Source organism: Arachis ipaensis, chromosome B09 (assembly GCF_000816755.2).
Source record: "Arachis ipaensis cultivar K30076 chromosome B09, Araip1.1, whole genome shotgun sequence".
NCBI lineage: Eukaryota > Viridiplantae > Streptophyta > Magnoliopsida > Fabales > Fabaceae > Arachis > Arachis ipaensis.
This window is the reverse complement of record NC_029793.2, coordinates 143796774-143803573: the sequence shown is the minus strand read 5'-3', so window position 1 is coordinate 143803573 and position 6800 is coordinate 143796774.

Below are 6800 nucleotides of genomic sequence, written 5' to 3'. Positions count from 1 at the left end.
ATTGATCTTTATACTTTTATAAAAATTACAAATTCGTTTCTACACTTTAAAATTTGTAATTAGATCCTAAAACAAAATTAAATTTTATAATTTAGTTTATACCGTTTAAACAATGTTTGATTTAACAGAATACTCGTCAGCATATTCGCTATTTTAAACATGTGAGTTGTACGTGTTTGATAGTAGGGACTAATTTGTAATTTTAGTAAAAATATAGTGACAACAGTGACTGTCCAAGATGCTGCGGAGAGGAAGAGACTGTGCTCCACACTTTACGTGATTATCCCTACATCCGTACGATATGGATTAACATAGTAAACAGAGATTCACATAAAATTTTTTTCTTCCAATCCTCTCAAGAATGGCTTAATATATTAACCTTTCCTTGGTCTCTCGAAAGCAGGATGGGACTCCGTGACCCATCATCTTCGTCACAGCATGCAACATAGCCTGAAAATGTAGAAATGATCTCATTTTCAGGGATGAGACTCTGTCGAACAATCAACTTCACCAAATGATAAGAAAAATTGCAGAAATTATAGCATTACTTTGAGCGTAACAGAGCATAGTAGTAGCTTACTAAATCTTACCAGAGAGGAGATTGTCGGATGGAAGGTGCCAAATTGGGGATGGACTAAATTGAATGTAGGTGGGTCAGTCATTCATCCTGGTAGTAGAGGTGCCTGCGGAGGTATTATTAGGGATTGGGTTGACTGCACGATTGCTTATTTCACTATGAACATCGGAGCCTGTACCATAACCATGGCTGAACTATGGGGCTTCTATGTTGGGATTAAGCTAGCTTCTAAGCTAAGGATCGCGAAATTAGTGGTGGAATCAGACTCTAGATGTGCTGTAACGCTGGTTCAAAAGGCGTCTCCGGAGAGCCATAGTAGTTCTTCCCTCATTCGCTCGATTAAGGAGCTTTTGGCAAAGGTGAATAAGGTAGAAGTAAGACATATCTATAGGGAGGTCAATTTCTGCGCGATGCTCTCGCTAAATTGGGTCAAGGAGAAGCTCCTGAAATTAAGTTCTTCGAGCATCCCCCTTTATACTTGTTTCGCCACCTTCTTACTGATGCAAGTGGTGTTAAATGTGAAAAATTGGTAGTTATCTAGTTTTTTTTTTTGTTTCTTTGGGCCCTGTGCCCCGTTACTCAAAAAAATTTGTATAATTTAACCATTTAAAAATGACAAAAGATTTCCTAAGCTATTTGAACCCACCCTACCCCTCCCCAGCTCTCTCGCTCTCACTTTTTCACTTTTCAAAACAACACCTTACCCCAGCGCTCTTTGTCTCTCATCTATGTCCACCGCATCTGTGCTCACGAGTCCAGTCTCGCCTCCTTTTTGTAGTTGTTGAACTCCACTTTGACGGCGTTGGTGCCTTTGGCATAACTGCGTAAGAGGCGAAAGAATCTGCACCCATATTGGATTGCTCTCTGTATGTGGAGAAGCTCTTGACGACGTCGTTTTCACCACTGGCGTAGTTCGAGAAAGTGTTGGTAGGGTTGTTTATGTCCACGTCGTACCCTTTGAAAATGTCGTTGCCGGCGTTGGTCAAAGTAGTATGTGAACCCAAGGTTAAGGACGTAGACACCGGGGGCGTAGCCGCGAAAATCACTGCCTCCTCCTGTGGCGCTGGAGCCGTAGGTGTGGAAGGATTGGTCGACAACATTATCGTCGGTGGCGTAGCTATTGAAACTCTTGGAATGGTCGACGAAGTTGCGGCCGTAGTAGCGGAAGTCGTTGACGGGGATGTTGGCGTCGTCGGAGTACTTCTTGAACGCATCGGAACCACTGGGTCGACTCGTTCCATAGTTGGTGAAGTTCTTGTCCCTGTAGCCGGCGAAATTGGCGTCCTTATTGTGCTTCTTGAGTGAGCCTCTAAGGTCCGAGAAGTATAGGAGGTTTGCGGCGGCGCAAAATTCTGGGAGGCGGAGAGTGCGATTCCGCCTCGGGAGCCGGCGAGTTTTGAGAATGCGGCTGACCTATGGCGGTGGTGGTTCAGGGTGGTAATGGAAAAAGAACAAAAACGCTAAAAAAAGGAGAAGAAAAAAAAAGAGTATTATGATAAATATGCATTTTTTTTATGGTAAATGTCAATGAGAATCTAACTACAAAATTATATTTTGTACAGGAACTTAATTATAAACTTTTAAAATGTAAAAATTAATTTACAATTTTAATAAAAATATAAGGATCAACTGTGTAATTTAATTTTTAAACAAGTTGTACTTACATATTTATTCTTTCTTAGTATTATATAAATTACTGTAATTATTTGAGAGGTTTATAATTCGTACAAAATTCACCCATTTATAATGATTTATAAATTATGAACGAATTGAGAAAACTCATTTTACACATAAATTATTGCACGATATTAGATTTTATGGTTTGTTCATAAAGGCTAATATTCTACAATGATTTTTGAACAAAATTTTACCTTTCAAATTATATATAAATCTTTATAAAGTAGTAATTTTTTTATTTTGTTAATAAAATTCACTAACCTGCAATGATTTTCAAAAAGACTGTCCTTATTAGTCGTTAGCTATTTTATTTATTTACTGTGTGTTATTAATATTAAGAACACGTTTTTTTTAAATTCTACAAAAATATTTTATTAAGTATTATTAAAAATATAATTTTTATTTTTCTGATACATTAAAATATAATTTTTTTGTAATTATTTTTTATTATATTATTACTGTTTAAAATGTGAATCTTAATTTTTTCAACTAGTATTTCATCTCATAAAAAAATTTATAAATTTATATTTTTACCATACAATTGATCAATATAAAAACATGGAAGGAATAAGGATATGTATATAAGTTCAAGAAAAAAATGAATTCTCTCTAATTTTTTTAACATTTAAAAAAATAAAATATAATCTTTGAACTTTAATTCTATAAATGAGACAAAAAATATAAAAAAAATAAAATAAAAGATAAGATTAAGCACTCTATCTAATTCTTTTTCCTTTGAAAAGAATCCACTTCCCCTTCAAGAATTGGAGTAGATGAGAACGAGTTCTTCTTGGTACTTGTGTTAATGTTGAGCTTGAACGTCACTTTGATGATGTACAAAATGTTACAAGAATCATTGACTCATTGCCACAAAAAAGAGCCCTATTATGTAGAAAAAAAATATAAGAATTTATAAAGTTCGATATTAACTCATAGGAATTCATAATAATCTCCGATTATGACTTTATATGAACTAAACTCAGATTAAATAATAAGCACATTAAACCATGAGAAAAGAACATAAAAGTCGTCCATGTGAGACTCTTGGTAGAAATTTAAGTGTAATTTTTATATAAAATTAATTGTTAAAAATTATTAAATAATAATTTAATTAAGTTTATTTTTTAATATCAATTTTATATAAATACAAATGAGTATGAATTTAGATAAACGTTTTCTCATAAAATCAGTTTCTTAAAAAAATACCGAAGAAAGTCCGCTCACATCACACGCAGATAAGTCTTATCTCTCAATCTCAATGATAATAATAATAATAATCATGAAAATTTTATCGCTCAAATATCCGTGTCATGTTTTTGTTATTTTAGTTAAAAAATATTATCTATTATTTTTATTTTTTACTAAAAATAGGAATATTCGAACCAACAACCTCTTAAATGAGTATTAGAAGACTATGCCATTTGAGTTATAACTCGTTGACAACATGTATTTTATAGCATATTTATTTTAAATAAAACAAAGAAAGTTTTTCGTAATTAAATCGAAATATTTGGTGGTGAATTATACAGCAAGTTCGTGTTGATCTTATCTTCAACGAAGGGGATGGTAGCTTAGTGAAAATGTATACTCTGTATCATAAGTAGCAAGTCTTTTTTGTTTTTTTCCCCTTCAATAGGAGACATGATATAAGCACATCATTAATTGATTAATGTGATGCGGTCCATATTTAAAGAAAGAAAAGGAAATAGAATTAGAATTGACAGAGAGATATTGCTTTGTGTGAGAATTATTTTAAAAAGCAAGAGTTAAATAGAGTTGTTCCTGTAACTCAAATTCGTACAGGGTTGGAGGATTTGTTGAACTCACAGAATGCGATTATGGAGCCCATATATCAAACCAATTCAGTCCAAGTTTTTTAACTAATGCTAATTATACAATTAAAATTCAGCATACAATCAATAATTTCTCTAAAAAGTTAAAAATGTTCTGATCTTTATTCCTCCGGCAACAAGCCATAGATCTACCTCATGGAAACCTAGACACTAGACTTATATGACATGTTAACTACCAAAACTCCACTCATGGAAAATATACATTCACGGGTCTTTCCTTTTCGTTATTTTGGTTGGTTCCATTAAATAAAATTGCAGATTCGGTACTGATCCGTCAATTGACTATAACTAGACAGGTAAATCTATAAATCGAAATCTAGTTAAAATTAAATACACACGTACTATATAAGAGTATGTAGAGAGTATGTATTTTGCTTTCCTAACAGATTTATTCTATAAAATCAAATAACTACGTGCCAATCTAAATAGATACAGTAATCTCGCCGTAAATTTTTCTAAACAAAATCACTAAAACATAGTTACGAGATAATTAACTAAAGCTCCGTAAAGTAGCTTTAAAAATACTTATAACCGTCCTAAACACAAATTTATAAATACAAGTGACTCACTAGATCACAGGTATACTATTCATTCTGAGTAATTTGATATACTAACTTAAGTGTTGAAGTATCATCTCTCTTATCCAAAGAAAAGCGAGTCCGAACACCAGAAAAACGAACTATACCTTGGAGTCGGCCACTCACACAAAAACAGGTACAATCAACATCGATAATTAATATAGTTTTAATCAAGCTTATATTTCTAATTAATTAATAAATTCTATAGAGTTTATTATAGTCTCAAGTTATTTTTTTGGTGACTATAGTCTCAAGTTATTTGACTCAAGTTATTTGATAATACATCACACTATACTCGTAATAAAGGGTCAATTGCATGACGTGACCATTGTACATTTCATAATGTCCATACAGTAATAATTTTGCAAACACCGACTAATCTGGTACACGAAATAAATAAATAAATAAAATAGAAAATCCATCAAAAGGGACTTGGGTGTTTTTTGGGGCAACAATTCGTATAATTTGCGCTTAGTTTTATATAATTAATGGAACTGAAAACACATATAGGGGGAAGATCCACAAGATCGGTGCCTTGTGATCCTTGAAAATGACTCTTCTTTTGATACATTATTAACTTATTAAAGCACCAGTTTAATTTTTTTTTCACTAAATTTCAATAACCAATTATATGTATGACTTTTTAATTCATATTTCACCATTCATCATAAACTAAAATGGAGCCTAAAAGAAGGCAGATACACACACTATACTCTCTTTGAAATCATGTGTGAAGCATTGAAGCATTACAACAACAAAAGGATCTAGGATCTTGATCTTGGCCTATTTCAAATATCAACCGCAGTTGCATGAGAACACATGTCACGACGAAGACACTATGCTTCTGGCAGATTATGATCATGATCAAAAGGTGGTCAATGGTCACGAACCTACCACCATTTCACGTTTCGGTACACAATACATGTTTTCCAAAACCCTCATATTTGTAAAAATCAGCAATTTACTAATTAATATGCACTACTCATGTATTGCTGAGATCGTATAAAAATTAAAAATTGAGGTCCTGCATCATTTTTTCCCTTTCTCCTAATGTGACACCAACGTTTGTTAGGGATCAGAGATGTGGACAAAAATGTAGTCATCAAGACTATAAAATATTTTTAAAAAAAATGAGTAAATAAATCAAAACCCTTCAATTATTTATCCCACTTTCCAGCAGCCTTGTAATCTCCCATTAAAACAAACCAAGGATAGAGAACCATTACACGTCTACAAAGAAATACAAGTAAATTATCATTTTTTATAGATAAAACAAGAGTTTCAATTGACAAAAATATTCAAATATTAAATTTTTGTTGACTCAATTGAAAAATTATCAAATATTTTCAAACTATATCTTCTATTATCTTCAACCTTATAGAATTCCTCAATACAAGTATATATACAACCTAACCTTTCAACATCTTACATCCACATTTATTAACTAACCCCCATTCCACCACATCCACCATGAACCAACCCAAAATAAAACTCAAACCCTGCATTGTAAAGTAGTTTTTTTTTTTCTTTTGGTGATGTAAAGTAGTATTAACGGCTCATCCTTAAACGCTCTTTACTAAGTATGGAGTGCTGCACACCTTATGAATTTGTTAAATCTAAACTCTTTATTTATTATATTTTATTTGAATAGTCTGGATTTAAAAAGGTAACCTGTTAATCAAGTTAATCATTTTTTTACAAGTTTTAGATTTTTTTTTGTAAGTCTGAGATATTGGACTGAAGTCAAAATAAAAAAATAGTATATAAATATTAAAAACAACATGTCTGTACAAAAAAAAAAGTTATTGGACTTTAAAATTAATAATTGTTTAAATATAATTGTATTTTAATTTTTCATTCTATTACGTACACGTTGGGTTGAGGATAATTTGAAATAAAAGATAATATACTGGTTGTAACTGTCATGTATTTGCTTTGACTGCGTGGCTAGACAGAACAATAATGGAAGCATCTGCTAGCAAATAAAACAATGAAAATACTTGAAGACATTACATCAACAATAACAGAACGAGCGAAAAACATTAATTTATTATTATTGTTTTGTGTCATACATCTAGTGTTTCCATTGAGATTCGAACCCGGTATGAGTGAGGC